General features: G+C 49.3%; 1 protein-coding gene across 1 annotated transcript in view; it reads left to right on the forward strand.

The window, feature by feature from the left end:
* The first annotated feature begins 2,975 nt into the window (after window positions 1-2,975).
* The window catches only part of EDAR (ectodysplasin A receptor), an 87,476-nt gene continuing 69,423 nt past the window's right edge, over window positions 2,976-21,028 (forward strand). The window contains exon 1 of the mRNA XM_045981150.1: window positions 2,976-3,178. The gene's annotated coding sequence lies outside the window, so the exon portion shown is untranslated. The remainder of the gene's footprint in view (window positions 3,179-21,028) is intronic.

Consider the following 21,028-nt stretch of genomic DNA (forward strand, 5'->3'; position numbering starts at 1 on the left):
ATAGGTCAAGGCAGTTCAAGGTTCGGGGTGCACTGCCGAAAAGCAGCATCCCTGCCTGGGGGATTGCTTTCCCAGACAGTAATCAGATGGCAGGAAACTGTCACTAGCAGACAGTCACACTGCAGCCCACACGGGCCAAGCATCCTGCACCCCCTCACCCACTTATCACCTCCAGGAATGATATATTATGGTTATTTCAGAACCTGGTGATTCTCCGCCTCTGTGGCGCTTTCTCGAGGCCAGAGTTTGTCTCTCTCATAGTATCCCAGCTCCGAGAGGTGAACCATGCACTTGCTGAATGGGTAAATGATACCCGACGCACAAGAATGCTATTCTGACAGCAGGAGCGGACATCAGGAACCTTCTCTCCAGCTCACCCAACGGTCATCACCCAGTGATGACCACAGTACGGCTCAGTGCTGCTCACTGGTTAATTATCTGATCCGCTAGATCATTCCCACCAACGCATGAATGTTTTCTACAGTCTGGAGAGTTCTACTGAATCTCTGCGAGCATTTGTAAAGCCAAAGTTCTGCGGTGCTGGGAGCTGGCACCTGCCCCAGGCAGGGAGCCCCGGGGGTGCTCTGGGCTCCCAGCTGCATCTGTGCTCGCTCGCTCGGGGAAGGGGCACAGCAGGCCGGGCTGGGTCCCACTATGTATATCAAGCATGTGTTCTAAATTATGCTCCATTCTCCACAGCCCCAAGAGACCCCAGTCACCCAACCGTGGTCTGCACTCTTGATTCACGTTTTATTTAAAGAAATGCTATTGATAAGCTTTTGCTATTTCTGCCTCAGTCTTCTAGAAAATGTACAAAACAGAAAATCACATATCTTCAAAGTTCCGGGGCCTTAAGTGATGGAGATAAGCAATAATCTCTCTTGTTCCATTCTTAATCAGCTGAATTAATTTGTATACTCCTTTTCATTTGGGTATGCTGGCCGTGAGCATTGCAAGTGTAACCATCTACAACCCTTCTTAATAGCATAATGTATGGGATTTTTCAAAAAAGAAAAAAAAAACTCTTTGAGGCTTCTGCTACGTCATTCATATTCAGCACCTATTCTGATTCTTCCTCCATTCTTCTTGTCTTTTGGAAATATCAGTGTCCTCTCTCTTTAGTAAATTTAAAGTCACCAAAAAATGTTGCGTCTAAGATAATCTTTATCCTCAAACACACTTACCAAAATGAATGTGCTAAAAAGTCAAAATTACACACAATAGAAAAGATTAGCCCAGAATACTTACTTCCTTTTCATTTTATAGGTTCCTAACTTAATAATTTTTAGTGTTTTCAATTTATCACAGACCCTCAGCTTGAGCTCCATGTGGGCACATAAACGACTGAACCTGAAAGTTCAGGTTAAAATTCTTATTTGGGAACCTACGTTATCTGGATTAACCATTGTCATTGCTCAAGTAAATTGGGTAAATGCCATTCTGCCCCACCTCCCTGCCCCAGTCCCAGACATTCCTGTCTCTGTGTCTCCCTTAGGCTCTGTATTTTCTCATGTGTGAATTAACTTGCATGTATCCAAGAAAAAGATGGAAAGGGAGAACATAGAAATTCAGCCCCAAGTTGCTGCTCTGTTCCTCTGCGTGTTGGTGGGGTTGGGGGTGGCGGTGGGGGGTTCCTCATGATTTAATTTGTGAGAAATAATGGACAAACACTGAAAGGCAATGTCCTTCCAAAATGTTTGTGTTTCAGATATCTTCCTGAGTGTCTGCTATAACCAGGGTGGAGGGATGGAAGAGCCCTTGGTGTGGGGGTCACAAACAGACCAGGCTCAGCCGCTCACTGCTGACAAAAGCCAAAGGCAAAGAGAGGAGTAGTGGCGAAATAAGAAGGAATTTATTTCAGGGAGGCCAACACTGGGAGGACAGTAGACTAACATCTCAAGACCATCTCCAAAATGCTAAAACACATCCAGGTTTACATAAGGAAAATGGCTGGTGGTACATGTAGGTGGGAAATAAAGGTCAGTTGGGTCATTGTCATGGGGTTGGTCATGGGGGTCTTCCTGGCTCAGGGAAGTCTTTACCATTTGAGGGGATAGTTTCAGTTCCCATAGAGGGGGCTTTACCTACAGGGTCTTTTGCCCGAGTTAAGATATAAGCTAGAAAGAAGAAGTTAATCAATTAGAAAGTACAGACTGAGGTCAATATGGAGGAAACTGAAGTCTTCTTTTATACTTATATGTAAGAAATACATGGAGTTACATGGGATATATATGGTTGTCTGGCATTTAATGGGGTAGATATGGCTATTGGGAATTTAATGAAGTATACATGGATATCTGGAATTTAATGGGGTATAGGTGACTACCTGGAATTTAATTGCATATAATTGGCTATTTGGAGTTTAATGGGGTATACGTGGCTATTTGGAGTTTAAGGGCATATATATGGCTGCCTGGGGTTTTGTGGGGTATTATGTGACTGGTGCTTTGTGGGGTATATGGTGGTGGGGTGTCAGGAGAGAAAACAGATCTGGGGACTCAAAGCCTGCTGTAGGTGTGGGGGGAGAGGGAGAGGAGGACAGGAATGTGCACAGACATGTGAACATGTCTCAGAATGATGCAGGAGTATCCATGCCTGTGGCCAACTCAGTAGGGGGTCCTTGGGTGAACAAGTCTTGATTAATGGAATTTTAATGCTAATTTAGTTTTCTGGCACTCCAGTTGCCAAAGGCCTTGGTTGTTCTGATAGAAGCAAGTTTCCTTCTCTAAAAAAGAGAAATCGATGATTTTACAGATTCCAGCTGGTGTTTCTCAGGGCAGGAAGTCAAGACCAGGTGTGTGTGTCGGGGCGGGCTGCAGAGAGGGTTAACCTGCACAGCACGGCGCTGGCATCTCAGTGCTGGGAGAGGCCTCTAGATGGTGCAGGTGAGTCCGCAGTGAGGGAAAGCCCCTCTTCAGGGACTCAGTTCGCACACTCGCAGACAGGACGGAGCAGTCACGGAAGAGTTCCCGGACAGCCCTTTGGAGTAGAAGGAACGTGGGGCCGGCCGAAGAGCGGTGCCTCGGCTTGGGCAGCTCTACCGTCCTCCCGCGACGCTTGGCTACCTGCTGCTCAGAGCGCTGCCTGACGGCCACCTGGGCCCGCACAGGACCCTGCCTGCCTTTCTCCGCAGACCGTCTTCTGCTGGGATTAGAAACTGACCCGCCAGAAGGTCCAGGTAAGTCTCGGTCCTTCTCTTTGGGTTCCCTAAACTCTTTAGCTGTTAGAGACGGAGGTGTCATGGGCTGAGAAACAGCCTGAGTGCATTTTTGAAATGCACGTCATTTTTGGGTTGCGTTTGAACAAGCTTTACCAATTACTGTGCATCTGCACTACCAGTTCTAAGACCTGAGATTGTTCCTTTGTTTTCAGGAAAACATTAGAAACCCCACTTTGCTCCTGGTTGCACATTTGGTTAGTGAGCTGAATTCTCTGCGTGTATAGCTGGCTTTAAGATTTTGGCTACCGAGTCCACAGGGGTCTCTGGAGAGCATGAACAGTATGTTTCTGAGGTTTGCCCCTGAGCCTGGCTCACGGGGAACACAGGCAGCTGCTGGTATTTAGCTGCATACCTGCGTCTCCCCTGAGTTACCTGCAGTGCGCTAAGAGACATTCCCGGTGCAATTTTGAATCACGTCTGAGACCCCATGTCTCGGATGTCTCTGTTTGGGGTGCACAGTGGGGGATGTATGTATTTCTGATGACTGAGGCATTTATTTCCAGTCAAGAGGCTCTCCTGGGTGCTCTGACACATCACGGAGTAGTTTGGGTCCTGCACAGGAGCCCGCTCTGATTCCCAGGCATCCTGTAGTAACCGCTCCTGAGCTGCGGGGGCGGGAGGGGTTAGGGCAGAGCAGAAGGGGATCGTTGAGTGGGAGGGTGGCTGATGGTGGTCCAAGAGGGAAAGTTAAAACAGTAAGCGACGGGATAGCAGAGCCGAAGCCCATCAGCAGGAGCATTCCAGAGTTGGTGGGAAGCAGGGTATAAGAAGGCTGGCAGGAAGGACAGAGAGCAGAGGCTGACCCGCCTTCTCTGCTGTCCGGCTAGCCACTACTCCCTAGTTCTGAGGCTGCATGTCTGAGACACTCCTTAAGAATGAAACAGCAGCTAATTCAAAATATTAACAGGGTCAAAAGCCATAATGGACTAAGGAGAAAGGAATCAATTCAAATAGCTAACATAGAGACTATTCCTTGCCTGACTTGATGCTCTGATATTTCAAAGGTAAAGCCATTTAAAGTTACTTTTTGACAAAGCCTACCAAAAAGAGAGTTACTCATCCAAGTTGGGATTTCCCATTTGTTCTGGTGATTGCCCATGTGTCCACTTCCCCAGCGGAGGAGAAGACGGGGGGCCCTGCTCTGGGCTGGGTCAGCTGAGCTTTCTCCCCATCCTTCCATGAGCCAGGCTGTACACGGGAATATTAATTTGTGATGGCACAGTGGAAGGGTAATCCTGGAAGCATATGTCTTTGGGAGGAAAAAGTAAATAAAATTTCCCTGAAATGTTTGGTTTTCACTCTCTGGCCCCTACTTGATTTCTAAAAGTAAACAGGATTTTCATTTTGTTGAAGATACGTATTTGCAAAGCTCAGAAGTGTCTGTCTTAAGCATCAGCGTGTCCCCGCACCCAGCAGGGCACCTGCCTCACGCAGCAGCCCCATGTTTGCTCAGGGAAGTGAAGACAGACCTGGCCTTACCTCCTATTTCACACGTTACAAACCAGATTGACTCATTTCACTGGTGAGCATCCTCTCATCGAAGTTCCTTAGGTCCCAGAAGACCACAGATGGAAGCTAGGTCGCTCGAGTCTCTTCTCTGTGTCCAGCTGAGTGAGTTTTGTGGTCTCTAAGAAAATGAAATTCATTCTCAAGGAAATGCCCAGGAGCCCAGCTGCAAAGACTCAAGCAGATCTGAAATTCAAACACAGGAGCTATAAACAGGATGGCATGTGGAAAGCCAGCCTGATGCTTCCGTGGCTCAGCCTCTCCCATCGCCTTCCTTCCCCAGGCCTGCTCAACGTCCTGCCTGCACGCCTCCCAGCAACTTTCCTCCAGGGCCCGGTTTGCTCAATTATCCCAGAGGACACCTGCCTACTCTCCTCTTTGATGCTGTGTGAGGCTCTGCCTAGGTGATTCCACCTCCCCCAATAGTATCATTAATTAACTTACATTAAGCTCACTTAGCACATTAGGTCAATTAGGAAACTGAGGCCCCAGGCCTGTCTCAGAGAGGGCCGCCCATCCCAGCGGGTCACGCAATCCATCCTGAAGTCACGTACCAGGGAAGAACTTTGATGCAATCTCCAATTATTATTTGCCAAAAGAGTGAAGAAGGTACGATACGCTAACGTCCCATCGCTTCACTTCTGTCCTACATTTCTAGACCATTTGCAAAAGTGTTTTCAGGCATTTCTTCCCTATTTTCCAAACAAGGAAATGGGGCCTTAGAAAAGTTAAGTAGCCTGTCCAACCCCATATGGCCAATAATGACTGTGATGCCAACAGTAGCCCAGGGCATCATGTTGTGTAACTTGTAATTTGGAGGGGCAGGACTAGAACCTCTGTCCCCTGAGTCTGTGGTGGACACACTTGCCTCTGTAAGGATATGTGGTGAAGGTTCTGGGACAACCACCTGATAAAACTGAGGGTAGCAAGGGCAAACTTCTGCCCTTCCTCTCCTTCGTGGAGCTCAGCCCTCACACCACACTGTTGGCTGGTCTCCCATCATTATCAGAGGCAGGACTAAGGAGGAAGCAGTCTAGGCTCCATTCTCGTGGGCTGTCCCCGTGAAGGTTTGGTAGTAGAGGAGATCCTGGTGTGGGAAATACCAAGTTGCTCTTTGTATATGGTGCAAACAGAGTCGAATAAGGTGACTCCGTCCAGGAACTAAGAGAAATTGCAAATGACTTTTAGGGTTCAGGCATCCCAATAATTTCTTGGCCTCTGTTAGTACAAATGAGACTGGACTCTAGTTTTTTACTGTTGTCTGTCCCGAGGTCATCACAGAGAAGTGCCCAACATGGGTAACCTGCACAATTAAAGCCAAGGAAAAAACTTTGCCCTGGGTCTTAGCATCAGGGTGGGCCATTCATTTGCTGGTAAATAAGGGATCCTACAACCCAAGGTGTCTTCAGTCCTCCCATAGGACATAGTGGGCACTCAGCAAAAGTGCAGTTGACCTTTGAACAACGCAGCTTTGAATTGTGCAGGCCCACTTATAGGCAGATTTTTCTTTTTTATAAATACAATTTACTATTTATACAGTAAGTGTGTTTTTTCTTCCTTAGGATTTTCTTAATAACATTTTCTTTTCTCTAGCTTACTTTACTGTAAGACTATGACATGTAATACATATAACATAAAAAATGTGCATTAATCAACTGTTTGTGTTACTGGTAAAGCTTCTGGTCAACTATTAGTAGTTAATTTTTGGTGAGTTGAAAGTTCTCTGTGGAATTTTGACGGCTCAGGGGTTGACCCTCCTAACACCCACATTGTTCAAGGGTCAGCTGTATGTTCATGAATGAATGAATAAGATCCTTCCAAGAAAGGCCACCAGTTGCTCTAATCACACAGTGGGGAGCAAGGGGGTGCCTAATGTCAAAGTGTACCCCAAGTCAACAAGCAAACCATTACCAGTCAGCAAAGCTACCCTCTCTGGGTACAGAAATGCGTGTTATTTCTCAAAGAGTAGGTGCCCCGGGTGTCAAACATGCTGTTTGGCTACAAGGTGGAACAGACACGAGCTGGCAAGGCTGGAGGGCCTGTCTCCTCTGCCCAGGCCTCCCCCAGAAAGGCCCAGGAATCTGTATGCACAGTTTCCCACGTAACTAACCAGGAGGACTTTGTTTTCCATTCTGACAAATCAGGTCACTGTGCAAAGCAGATGGGTGGTAATGAGCCTTGCGTAGGGAAAGGCCCTTGTGTTGATAGCCACTGCTGTGCCACCCACCTTCCCAAGATGGGAAATCAGACTGTGCTCTGCACATGGTCAGAAGGGGCCCTAGTGTGTGAGTCCCGACAGAATCAGCAGACAGAGCCGGAACAGCCACAGTCGTGTTGTCATTACTTGTAGTGGCAGGACCCAAGGTACATGGAAACCAAGCTCAGCTGTGGTGTTTCTAGATCCCTTAAGACTGACACTGTTAAGGGGCGCCTGGGTGGCTCAGTGGGTTAAGCCACTGCCTTCGGCTCAGGTCATGATCTCGGGGTCCTGGGATCGAGTCCCGCATCGGGCTCTCTACTCAGCAGGGAGCCTGCTTCCCTCTCTCTCTCTCTCTCTGCCTGCCTCTCTATCTACTTGTGATCTCTCTCTGTCAAATAAATAAATAAAATATAAAAAAAAAAGACTGACACTGTTAAATGATAGTGTACAAGCAACTAAAAGGTGAGCCCAGATACTGAAATAAGATATTAGTGTCTTGAAAATAATAGGGAGATAATTCTGCCAACAACACGGTAATCCTGACAAAAGGTACTTTCTTAGGAGATGAAGAAAGACACGCAGATCTAGACTACAGATGAGAAATGGCAGGCCGGGGGGCAGGGGAAAGTGTCAGAGTTTTGACAACTGTCAGACCATTACCAAATCTTTTCTCTTGAAGTTTCCATCCCGCCATAGTTCTAGTTCCATATTTCTTAAACATCAGGCACAGAAGAGAGAAGAAAGTAGAATTTCATGTTGGTTTTAATATATACATTCTTTCAGCGAATCTTTTCTGAGCACCTGCTTCATGGCAGGCACTTTATAGGGACACAGTGATGCAGTGTTACTGTGCCTGGGTGAGGACAGCAGATGTTCTGTTTTGTGGAACTTACATTCTAACGTGGAAAAGGAAGCCATAATACATTAATATGGATGTAGTTTTGGGTAAATCCAGGGCCATGAAGAAACAAGCAGGGGAAGCAGAGAGAAGGCCCTGGGGAAGGGGACCCCTTGAGAAGATGTTATCTGGGTGAAACCCTAAGTGAAGTGAGGGAGAGAACCAAGGGGAGGCCCTGGGGATGAACTCAAGACGTGCCAGCACCAGCAGGAAGTCAGTGTGAGGACAGCAGAGGAAAATGCGGGAAGAACAGGAGATGAGAGAAGAGAGCCAGAAGTCAGCGGATGTCAGGCCAGAGGCCATGGTAAGAAGTCTGGGCTTTCACTGAGGGAGGTGGGAAGGCAAAGAAAACCATGTATTAACTCGGGCTGAAGTATTCACGCCCCATGCCATTCGGGGACCATCAGTGCCCACAGCACCCTAGTCGGGACATTGTGAAACCCACACCCACCAGCCACGAGTCCGGTCTCCAGCTGTGCTCTTCCCAAGAGGGCTGGTCTGGCTCATGTATAGATCGAGGCAGGACAGATCCCTTTCAACCCAACATCTGTTCCCTTTTCAATTAATAAAGGACAGAGGGGCCCTTCCTGAGAAATTTTTAAAGATACCAACTTGAAACACGTGCTTATATTTCTTTAAAATCTCAAACTCGAAAGAAAACTCTGACCATTCCCATAGAGTCCCCACATTGCCTTCTACCCTTTCGCACACTACCCGATCTTCCTGCAGCCAGCCCCAGGTCAGTTCCACGCACCCGTTTCTCACTTGGAGAGATGAAGAGGCACTTCCCAGCACTGGGAAAGATGGAGTTGGGCAGGCAGAGCAGCTCTCAAAGCACAGTCCAGCGCCCTGACATCCAGTTAGGAAGCCTCCTCTCCCAGGATGCTGTTGAGGAGCTAATTGAGAGATGAATTTCGCAGCCAGTTTGGCATGCCAGAGCTATTCTTGTCCATTGCACACAGCCCTAGGAGCTAGGGAGAACCCTAGCTGCTTGGCCCCATGCAGCAGCAGGTGGCTCGCCAACACCTGGCAAATTTGAGTTCCTTCCAAGTAATAGGACTGTGGAGATGGATGAGGGTGAGAGGTCAGCCTAGAGGAAAGAGACTCCATTGTAGGGAAGCCCAGGGCATTGAGGGCACATGGATGGGTCATGAGGGAAAAGGTAGGGGTGGACTCAGGGGCGTGGCATCTGGCCAAGCTCCTGAAACTGTGTACGGGGCAGGGGGAGCCAAGACTGCAGAGGACAGTCAGATGGGATGCACACGTCTGTTGCTTTGGCTGCTTTTGTTTACCTGGCAAATATGGTTTTATGGCTTCATATTTTGATTGAGGCTTTTTATTCTTGCGTAACAAATATTACCTCCGGCCCAGAAAAACCATAATCCTTAAAAATCCTGGAATGCGCCACACTTGCTTGAAAGTACCTCAGAGGACTTTCAAGGTTCATTTTCTTTAAGATTTAGTCCTTAACAAGGGCTAGAAATCGCTATTCCTAAACCCTCCTGTCTGTAATGAAGAAAATCCTTCAGAATGGACACTTTGGGGATGTGGCTGTTCGATGCTCCCACCCCGGCAGAAAGCCGGCACCTCTACAGAGGAGGGGCTGGGCAGCTGGCGGGGTGGCACTCGTATGTGGTGCAGGGCAACCGGGCATGAGGGGATTTGCAGAGTGGTCTTCTGCTTGATGGATTCCTCCCTGGGTGATAAAATCTTCAGTAAATATCATTTAAGTTAGAAGAATTTAAAGCAATTCCGGCAGAACCCCTTTCAGGGTTTAGCTCATCCTTGCATAGACTGGGGAAGCGAGACCCATCCACGCAGCAGACGTCTGATCTATCCCGGTGGCCTCCGGCAGAGACCAACTCTGTTCCTACGACCACTGTGATGTGAACAATTGCCTTGGTCCCCCTCCAGCACTCATTTAAGCAATTTCGCTCCTCATTTTATGGACAGAAGAAACCGAGACAGGGACATGCCAGTGACTTGGGACGCTTGGTTTTGAGTCAAGTCTGCAAACCAAGAGACCCGACTTCCGCCACCATCGCTGCCAGTCGGTTTCCAATGTGAGGTTTCCACATGAAATCCATTATCCAAACAGACCACACACAGCTCTCTGACTTGACTTCTGCAACTGGCGTGTGTGAGGGAAGCGGCGCTTCAGAATATTACCCTGATGCTTATCACAGTTGTTGCTTTTGAAGGCAAATATTTATTTTGTGAGGATTGCAAAACTAAGAATAGTAGAATGTGGGGCTCCTCCTTATGTTTACAGAATAAACAGAACTGAGACACCGACAAATGCTATGTCCCCCGTTCTCGGAGGACCCAGCTATTGGCCTCCTGCTTATAAAAAAAAATTAAATAAAAGCAGGGGCCTCTGGAGAAGCAGGTCCCTGTCGGGCTGAGCATCCTTCTGCCCACCCCACGGGGCTCCCTGTGTGTGCACTGGCTGGTGGGTTGGGGGGCGTCTGTTCTGTTCACCCCGGAGGCCTGAACAACACTTCTCCACGGTCTCCCAGGAGGTTTTCCTTGTGAAATTAGAGCGGCCACTGCATTTGCCATAGAACACCAGGCTACAGATTTTGCTCGAGGTTTTGTAAGAAGAGCTAAAAGGAATGGAAGACCTGGCCCCTGTTCTTAGGGCACACAGTATCGAAAGGAAGAAGTAGGACAAATAGCCCCGTATTCACACAAACAGAAAGACAGATTCATACACGAAATAGAAGAAAACAGCACTGACCACATTGCATCGCGTCGTTCCGTGTAGGTCCCTGGTGTTGGGCTGTGTGGTGCGCTCTGAGGCGGGAGCACATCTCCATGGGGAGCAGCCCAGAGCCTGTAGCACCGGGGATGCACGTGCCGCATACATAGTAGACACTCAGTTAATGTTTATATAAACCAGCCTTTGTGAACACTTACTACCTTCACATTTGCATTTTATTTAATCTGTGTAACAATTCTGGGAGGTCAAAATTATCGTCACGGTGTCACAAATGTGCTGGAGAGGTGAGGTGACTTGCCCCAGAGCTCCCTCCTGGTAAGTGCCGGCATTTCAGCTGAGGTTCACAGGCATCAGCTTGGTGTCTTTTCCATGGATTCCTTCAGAGATCAGGTCTGGGGTAGGCTGTTGCAAATTAGATTGAAATTTAACTTTATATCACAGTCCTTTCAGGGGTAGGACATGATTTCTAGATATCCAGATGTCTAGAACCCTAGACATCTCTGAGTTCCCCAGATCGCTTTTTTGATGGGGAGAGAGAGTGGTGGGGAGGGACAGAGAGAGAGAGAGAGAATCCCAAGCAGGCTCCACGCCTAGCATGGAGCCTGAGCTAGGACTCGATCTCATGACCCTGAGATCATGACCTGAGTCGAAATCAAGAGTCAGTCACTCAATGACTGAGCCACCCAGGCGCCCCTCCCCAAATCCTTTGCAGTAGCCCTGCTGGCTGGGCCCAGAGCCTGTGTATATGTTATTTAGGGCAGCACGATGCTGGGAGCTGAGCAGAAAACAGAACCTCTCTTTCCATTCCCCAAGGGCAAAAGTAAACAAGGCAGCCAATGTCCTCACAACGGCAATGTTAGAACTGCACGAGACCCAAGACAAGCCAGATCCACATCAACTTCAGAGGCCTTTCTTCCCTGATGTTGGGCTGGACATGTCCTGTTGGGGTCCGACAGAACTGGGCACACCATGGGAGGTAGACACAGCCACAGGAGGGGCATGACTTGAGAAAGGATGCCAGGGGCTATGTGGAAGTGTGGGTAGGAGTGAGAGGGAGACATGGGCCCAAGTCCTGGCTCCTCCGTGGGCTAATGATGAGATGGGACTGTGGTCGTTGGAGAACTGTGGCCTATCGGTTACCCTGAGAAGGATAACAATACCAGCTCATGCGATCCTTGTGCGGATTTATGTGCGGTGAGGCAGGCAAAGCTCTGAGAACAGGACAGGGCACCTGTAAGTCCTGCCAATAGTCTGCATGCTCTCATGGGCTGAACTTAAGACATCAGCTAGACCTTGGCTTTATTGGTCATTCACAGTGGTTTGGTGAAGGTCAAGGCCATCTGAGGTGTCCATCTTTCCCTGGAATAACCTATCAATTTGGCCAGGATCCAGAATAGCCCTGGGACACTGCAGTTAAGGTGCAGCTACACAGAGGACAGGGAAGAGTCTATGACCCCGTGGAGCATGGTATCTGGTTGGTCCCCCTACCAGTGACACCCTGACGGCACTTGGGCCACTCCAGCCTCCCTGCTGCTCCTCACACAGGCCACAAGGTGCTGCATTGTTGTTGCTTCTGCCCAGAATGCTCTTACCCAGGATCTTTGTGTCCTGTTCATCCCCTTCCAGTCTCTGCTAACAAGGCACCTGATCCCAGAAACCCTCCCCAGCCCCACACAGAATCAAAGAGTGGCTCCCACCTCCAAACTCCTGTTTTTTAGCGTTGATCGCTAGAGGACTCCTTATACACACAGTGTAACCTAGGGATCATCATACGGATGTGAGCCTCGGACTTGGTGGGCAATCAAGTTTAGAGTCTCATTTAGAAACAGGGGTGGCTGCTGAGACCAGAGGCAGGTGTGCCTGCCAACCGGGGGATGGGAATTTCCTCCCTTGCTCCCCTGCTCCTGACAGCCTCCCAAGGCCTCCCAAGGCAGGTTTCAGTATGTCCGTCCCTGCTGTGGTTTCAGGATGTGACTCTCAGGAGACTTCCTGGGAGCCTCTCATTGCAGGTCTGTGTGGAATCAGGGAAGCAAATAGAGGAGACGATGGACCAAGCGGAGGTTAAAGATCTACTAGGAGGCGTGGCCGCTGTTGAGTTTCCTTCCCATGAGGAATTCCTAAAGCAGCGACTGTCCCCTGCCCCACCCACTCCCCTGTCCCCATGCAACCTACAGTGGCCGGCACGGCTCCGCACAGGGATGGGCACGGTCATGCACACACAAAGCAGGCGTGGGGGCGAGTTACCACACTCTGTCACAGGTTGGGGGGCTGCAGTCTCCTCCCCACCCCCACCCCCGCCCACCTCCCGAAGTGCGCAGTCAGGGGTCCATTAGGAAACACAGAAGGTCAAGATGAAAACACTTTGCTCAAGGGGCCAGTCATCCTCTGAGAGCCGTGCAGAGGGGACCACAGCTTTGCCTCCCCGGACACCCCGAACTCTCCTTTCACCTGTTGGCAGCCGCCGTCTGAAATCCGCCGGAGTCCACCACCTGTCTTCAGTTCTCGCCCTAATGCCTCTAACCCTGGGTGGGGCGGCAGCGTCTGGCTCTCAGCAGCCTTGCCATTGGAAATCTCCCCATTTCCTGGGGCTTCTTTCCCATCCTTTCCTTCTCTTGTTGCTCATTCATCCTGCTTTGGCTAAACAGCTCCACTGAACTGTGCGGTCCCTGCGTCCGAATGACCGGGTGGGCAAGGCTTTACCATCTCTTCTCCCCGGCCCCTGGCACCGTCCTCAGCTGCTCTGGAGTACCACGTGGGGCGCGCGTGTGTGTGTGCAGTGCATCAACCAGAAGAGCTCAGGATGAGGTCAGGACGGGGCTGGGAGTGTGGAGGAGTGAGGGGCAGAAGCAGCCTGGAGTGGGCACCGGTAAAGGAGCTTGTTGGAGGAGCCGAGGTCCCCGCTACGGAGGCAGCAAGCCTGGCTCGCAGTTTCTCTGACTGGATGATACCTTTACTTCCTGCACCTCTGAGGTCTAAGCTACAGTTAAGAGAGCTTAACTAATTGCAAGAAAGGTCTGTTCCTTAAGTGTGAGTTAAATACTTGAGAGGCATGATGAAGAAAGGCAAAGGGCGGCCGGCAGGCAGGCAGGAGGGCGACGGCTTGCTCGGGTGGTTCGGTGTCTATGAATTTCAGGTGAATCTCCTTTTCTACAACCCTGAACATCCTTCAAGCTGGCACTTCTCTGGTTTCCAAGTAGACACCTGAGCCCTCACTGGACCATCTGCTCCTTATGCACCACTCCCCTCCCCCACCGAAAACTCTTGAGGGTTAATGGTTTCCTTTTGGAAAACTTTCAAATTGTATTCATCTGAGTTTACATTAGCTGCTCCCTTCTGTTCTGTGTGTGGAGTATTCTCCTGCTGGGTTTAATTTAACCAGATTCTCAGCTGTGCTAACAAATTCATTGATGCCCTCCTGCTTTCAGAATGGATTTTTCTGAGTCTTTTCTCTGGCTTTACTAATAGACTGTGTCCATACTGAACATGCCGTGTCGGGCACTGTTTGGTGTTCCTCTTGCTTCGAAACCCATTTCCTCTGACCATACTTCTCATCTCAAAGGCTAACAGGTTAGTTTTAATATACTAATGGTTAAAATTTATGATTTATGATAATCACTGTTAAACACAAAGAAACAACACAAAAAATGTTCCTCTTAGTGCAGGCAGCCTCAGCAACCCCTAGAAGGATCTGTGTGTTCCATAAACATGAAGATCCCCAGGGGCTTACTTTTCAGAAATACATTGTGAAAGTCGGAGTCTTGAAAAAATATTTTAAACATGCCGATTGGTAAAGACACCCAGAACTTGCCAATTTCAATTTTTTTTAATTTTTTCAATTTCAATATTTTTGGTGAATTTTTTTTTAATGAGCTTCTTGTATTTTATTTGACTTAAGAAGAGGCCTGGCCACCTAACAAGATGGTGGTTATTGGGAGCCAGAGAGAGAGATACAATGGGGTGTTCTAGGCCCATAGGGTCTACTTTACCCTTGAAACACTACTCCTGTCCTAGATACTTTTGTACTTCAAAGACCAAAGATGGGTTTCTAAAAGAGATTCTGGGTGAAGGCAGCACCCCAGCAGGCACGCCCCACGCAGGCCCAGCACTGGCCGTCTTCGGGCCCTGGCACTTCCCTGTGAGGACGCCCTTTATCAGAAGGAAGAATGCCTGCAGCCCAGTTCTGTTGGAGGAGGTTGGTTGGAGGTCTTCCACTGGAAAGAAGCTCCTTGAGGGATCTCAGATGCCACGGTCCTGTCTATGAGTAAGAATACGCATGTGCTATAGGACTCCAGTCCATCCTACAGGGTCATGTCTTGGATTTAGCAAGGGCTCAGTGATTAGTTTGTGTACATGAATAAGAGACTGAGTGAGAAAAGAAAACACAAATGATGATTTTTCCCTCTCAGCCGTTGTGCTAAGGCCCAGAAAAGCCTACTGGCCTTTCACAGACACTGAAGCCCACTGAAGCTGCCACAGTCGGCTCGGAAGTCTCATGTTAATGAGAGTCTTGCTGGCTTTTTCAGCAATGAAAACAACAAAGATCAATGAGAAGGTGCCTAGAAGTCGAGGAAGCAGGTATTAGGACAGGGGGCTTTCAGGCGTGCTGGGTCCTTCATAACACCCGGATCCTTTTTTACCTAAAGACTACCCAGAGAGGGCAAGATCTTCAAAGCCAATGGCAAGAGGTAGTGGACCTGTGAGGGCAGCGCTAACGAGCCGTGAAGGCAGAGCTCGTGGTGAGCAGTCCAGGACATTTCAGGTATCCTTTCTGGAAACATGCAGGGGCCGGCCACGGGCAGACTACCAGATCATCAGAGCACAATCACTGACTTGCTGTCACAACACCGTCACCTGCATAGTGGAAAGCTGGTTCTTTCCTGGCCTGGGAGGTAACAGACACCCTCAGACATCTCCTCATCTTGTCCCACAGCCAGACCCACATTTCTAAGGCCATTTGCAAGTGGTATCAGAATTCCTTTGAGAGAGGGCTCATCACAGGGTTGCAGCAGGGAAATAAAGAAAAGCCTGCAGCATCCTCTAGTGCCAGAAAGCAGGGAAGGGCAAAAAACAAACAAAACAAAAACAAAATACCATGGGGTTAAGTCTGAGGGACATAGGAATCAAGTGAAAGAGTTCCCAGTCACCAGAGCTGGAATAATGGAGCAATAAGGTATTATTGGATTATAATCCAAAATTTGATGTAAATATCCCTGCATCCAAAATTAATATCCATAAATGATTGCATGAATAGAGGACAAGATACAAATCGCCAGTGCAGAAGACTGAAATAGATTATGTGGACACGCCCGTCTCAAGGAGGTGGAGCATAACTCCCCAGCCCTTAAGCGTGGCAGCTCACAGTCATCACTAAGAGGGCACAAAGGACAGTATGGGATGGAGAAACGTAACTGGAGAGTGGGAAGGCCTGGCACATGCTCCAGGTCAGTATCAGCAGTGACACAGGAGGCTGACAGGATGTGCATCCGACAGGACGTGGAGGGTTGCTCAGGTGTTCTGCAGAAAGTCCCTCAACTGAGGGGTTCATTCAGTTTTTCTTATGGTCAGGCTGGGTTTATGGCTTTTGGGGAGGGAGACCACAGGAGTAAAGCACCATTTTCATCATGTCCTTATAAAGTGGCCAGTGGGGTGTCCAAAAGAGCCCTGTGTTCAGGGGCCTTTGAGAATCCTCATGTTTTTCTTACCAGGAGATGGAAAGCCAAGCTTGTGGCCAGATGCCAGGCACTTTGCTGCGTTCGGAGTCTATGGGGAACAAGTTGTGAGTGCAGCCTGGGCTCCCTGACTGACTCTCTGGAAAATGCATTCCTCGTTTTTTCCCCCCAGAGAAAGCTAGTACTTTGGCAGGTAGAGGGGGAAAGGCAAGTGGTTCCCGGAGCCCCTGCTTGCGGGCTGTGACTATTCTAGCACAAAGTAGAGAGCCAGGGGCTCTGCTCACTGCCAGGTTTCGGGCCCAAATATCCTTGGGCACCAGAAGCCTCTGGGCATCCCCACCTGTGCTGCGCTGGGATAGGTGGCCAGCTGCTGTTCACACCCCACTGCCCTCCTCATCTGGCCACCGCTGGGAGGAGCCATCCCACTTCCAGTGGCCTATTTTCACGCAGGGCAGGTACGTGGCATTATGAATACCTCATGAAGGCCCTCCTAGGAAATGTGAAGGCCCAGCTTAGAAAGTTCAGGAAGGCACAGGGAGAATCTTGCTAGCCAGGGGAGGTGGTGGAGAATGGGAGCAGAAAGAGGTACAGAGCCAGCAGCAGCAGGCGGCCTAGTGGCCACCACCTTTTCTCACGCCCTTTCTGAGTCTCAGCGTCTAGTTTCTGGGCCACCAGCCATTCTGTGGCCATGAACAGATCAGCTGGGTGTTGTTTGTTTGCTTTTCAAATTAGCCAGACAAGTTCCCACTCCCGTGCAATCACAGCCGTGGCTGGGAGACAGGCGGAGTAGGGGAAAATCCTTCCACCCTGCTCAGACGCTGGTCCTGCCAGCACTTGGCAGGCAGGGCAGACATCCGGCTCCGAACCCAGGTTGCATCTCTGTTCTCTGACGCCACCGGCACCTGCCCCAGCCCTGCCCCCAGCATTCCCTCAGTCTGGCAGAGCAAGAAGGGGCAGTGGCTCGGAGGTTGCCACCGAAGCCAGCCAGAAGGGCAGGGTGAAGGCCTGAAGGGCTTCTAGAAAGGAGTGGGAACCATAGCATGATTGCCTGGGCTGGGGCTGGGCGACCACACTGTGCTGGGCCTTGCCTCTCTCTGGGTTTAGATTCCAACGTCATTGTCTGCTTTAAACCAAAGCTTCTAAAGAACTGGGGTCAGCTTGTCTATTTAAGTTCTGTGGAATAGAGCCTGATGCCACACGATGTCTCACCGGTGCGCGGCCCACAGAGTGGACTCACAGGTGAAGTAGATCAAACGACCCCAACACTTAGCTACTTCAGACCACAGCCTTTGCCATCTCATGCCATTCTGGAGGATCAGGCTTGGGGTGTGGCTCAGAGTCTCACGAGGTTGCAGTCGGCTGGGGCCACACCGCCTGAAGACTCAATGGAGGCTGGGGAGCCATGTCTACAGAGGCTGGCCAGCATGGCTGCTGGCTGGAGCCTCTCCATGGGCTACTCCATGGGCTGCTTGAGCATCCCCACAACATGGCAGCCACACGGTCCAAGAGAGAGCAAGCAGGAAGCTGCAGTACCTTTTAGGACCCAGTCTCTGAGGCAGCACACGGCAACTTCTGCTTTTTCGGGTGGTTGGAGGCAAGTCACTAAGATTAACCCATAGTCATGGGGGAGGACATAGGCTCCACCTTGTGAAGGCAGGGTCAGAGTTTGTGTACACATTTGCAACCAGCACACCTGATTTCTAATGCTAGCTCGTCCCTGACTACAATGTGACCTTGGGCAAATCACTTCAAATCTGGAGGCTTCCGTTTCTTCTGTAAAATCAGAGAGCTGACCAGGTGCCTCAGAGCCTCCCCTTGGCCCTCATGCCCCATTGTTCATTCATCCTATGTATTTGTTAACTAAACATTTACCCAGTTCTTCCTCTGTGTCTAGCTCTCTTTGCAATTCCTGCCCTTGTGCTGGAATAGCTGGGGAACTTCTAAAAAATGCTGGTGCCTAGAACCCACCCAAGAAACCCAGCTTTAATTGGTCTGGAGTGGAGCCCAGATCTCTCCCAGGGATGCCATTGTTCAGGAAGGATTGAGAACTGTTGTTCTAGACTCATAACCTTTAACATCATGAATCACTTGGGGATCTGGTTAAAATGCAGATTTTGATACTGTGGGTCTGGCGTGAGGCCTCAGATTCTGCATTTCTAACAAACTCCTAGGTAATACAGTACATTCCAAGGACTATGCTTTGAATAGCAAGTTTCTAGTTGCTGGGGAAATGTGTGGAAGTACAAGGATAGTTCCCATCCCCAAAGAGCAAAGAATCTAGCTGGAGTGGAAGACATAGCATGACAATGTAAACAGCACCCCAAGACCTCAGTGCCCCATATGTGGCCCAGATAGGACATACCAGGAATTGTGTTTGAGGTGGTGAAGAGCATCCCAGGTGACCCGCTGACTCCTGCCTGGACTGTCACAGCCATGACATCGTTCTCCACACCCCCTCAACCCCCGTTCCTCCATCAGCAACACGGAAGGTAGACGGAAAGCCCAGGTCCTTCTGTAAGCTACGGAAGTCTTTCACAAGTTAGTTTAAGTGAATGGTAGTTCTTTCCACAGGGAAAGGAAAGAAATAGCAAATCAATTATTTATATTTGTTCAGTCTTGTAGTGTATTCCCAAGACACTCTTATTGTTTAGTGAGCCTGCTTTTATTGGCGCCATTAACAAATTAAAATGTGTTTTCTGAACTTATGTTAATGGCGTGAAATTCTAGGTTTATGGAAATTCTAGTAAAATTACTTTTCATGAAAGCTGCAAGTAACCATTGTCCTAGTTTTTCTTCTTTCTCTCTCATGGTTTTTCTGTTTGGTCTGCTGGGTCACCTCCTGGTGCTCTGCATAGGAAGAAACTGAAAGATTCTCAGAACCTCAGTTCTTAGCAGAAGCCCTGCTCCTCCTTGGTTACTCTCTTCCCTCAAAACTAGTCCTGACTCTGGGGTTCACTGCTGTGTGTGGGCTGACCACACTCACTCAGCCTCTCAGCCCCGGCGTGACTCCTGAGGGCCGGTCCAGCCGCGTCCACGTGGTGCCGTGCCCTCTGTCAGACGGCATGACATCTGGAATGACTCCGGGCACCCCCTAAGCCCCGCAAACAGACTCCTATTTGAACTCTGGCTTCCAGGTTCCCTTGTCCTGAAACAGTTCCTTTGCCCTGTTACTGATTACACACACTCCTGGCTCCTCACATCCCAAAGAAGCACTTTTCAGATTTTTTTTAAGTGCAGTATAGTTGACATTCAATGTTATATTGGTTTCAGGTGTGCAACGTGGTGATCCAACATTTCTACTCATTATGCAGTGCTCACCTCAGTAAGAGTAGCTACTGTCCATCACCTTGCAACATTATTACAATATTACGGACTACACCCCCTGAGCTGAACTTTTCACCTCCATGACTTACTGATTTTATATCTGGAGGTTTCTACCAGTGCTTCTCAGATCCTGAGATCCACCCCCTGGGGTCCTGTGAGAATGCAATTCGGACCCGGTGGAGGTGGGGACCGAGCTTGCAGCGCTGACCAGCTCCCTGCTGCTCCCCATGCTGGGGCTGGGGCTGAGCCACAAGGTTCCCCAGGGTGCGCTCCGGGGCGCGGACCATCCAGGGTTCACCGCCCTCTGGCCAAATCCCGCCCGTCCCACAGGGAAGCACAGGGCTCTGTGCATCACCCTAAAGCCCAGGATCCACTTTGACGTGAGCCTTTGCACCGCTGTCCCCTGCGTGAGCAGCTCTCCCGCTTTGTTCCTCCTGTGTTTAAAGTCTGTGTCATCTCTGTGACCCACGTCAAGTGCTCACATCCCCTTGAAGCCTCCCTGGCTGTCGTTTCTTTTACCCTCTTTGGCTCCCTCACGACTTGTTCTTGGCTGTTCTTTTGCTCTTAATCACACTCTGCCAGGCATTGTTATTTCAGATTTTTACATGTTTCTGACTGTCTTTCTAACTGGATGGTGAAGCCCCAGGGACTCGGACTTACTCATCTTTCACTTCTTTGTGTTTCTTTCAGCACGGAAATGGTGTTGTGCATTTATTAGGCACTTAATAGATTTCTTTAAATGACTCAAGGTAAAATTCCTGCACTTAGTCAAAAATTAGTCTGAGAAATGGAATAAACAGCTAAATTGAAACAGAATCACCCCCCTTTATAGCCGTCCCTGAATTGTGTAATTGTCTGTGGACATTCCCCCACTGGATCCCCAGAGTGTGACCCGCCTATTGTCGGAGGCCTAGCAGGGTTCCTGGCCCAGCAAACATATGGCAAATGGAGGGTTCTTGAGTTTGCTGACTCGACTCTTCTCGCTGGAGGTGTAAGTCAGTCTGTCTTCTGCTGTCACATTTATGAGTCGTACAAATCAATAGCAGCAAAAACAAGACCAAGAGGAAAATGGGTAATTTCAAAAGAGATCTTAGAAAGATAGAATCTGTATATCTTTTTAAAAGGTGGGGGAAGGGAGTGCCCGGGTGGCTCCGTTGTTAAGCGTCTGTTCAGATCATGATCCCAGGGTCCTGGGATCGAGCCCCACATTGGGCTCCAGGCTCAATAGCCTGCTTCTCCCTCTCCCACTCCCCCTGCTTGTGTTCCCTCTCTCACTGTCTCTCTCTGTCAAATAAATAAATAAAATCTTAAAAAAGAAATGTTAGCAGAGGCTACCTTGAGACCTAGACAGAGAGAAGAACAGAAGTAAAGGAAGGACGTAGAGCAAGTCAAGTTCAATCTCACGCATTCTCTTTGGCACATCAAACGAGAGGGGACGTTGTCCTGCAGGCTCATTTCTCAAAGCCAGTGCCGGATAACTGAGAGGAAG

The sequence above is a fragment of the Meles meles genome, chromosome 16 (genome assembly GCF_922984935.1).
Source record: "Meles meles chromosome 16, mMelMel3.1 paternal haplotype, whole genome shotgun sequence".
Taxonomy (NCBI): Eukaryota; Metazoa; Chordata; class Mammalia; order Carnivora; family Mustelidae; genus Meles; species Meles meles.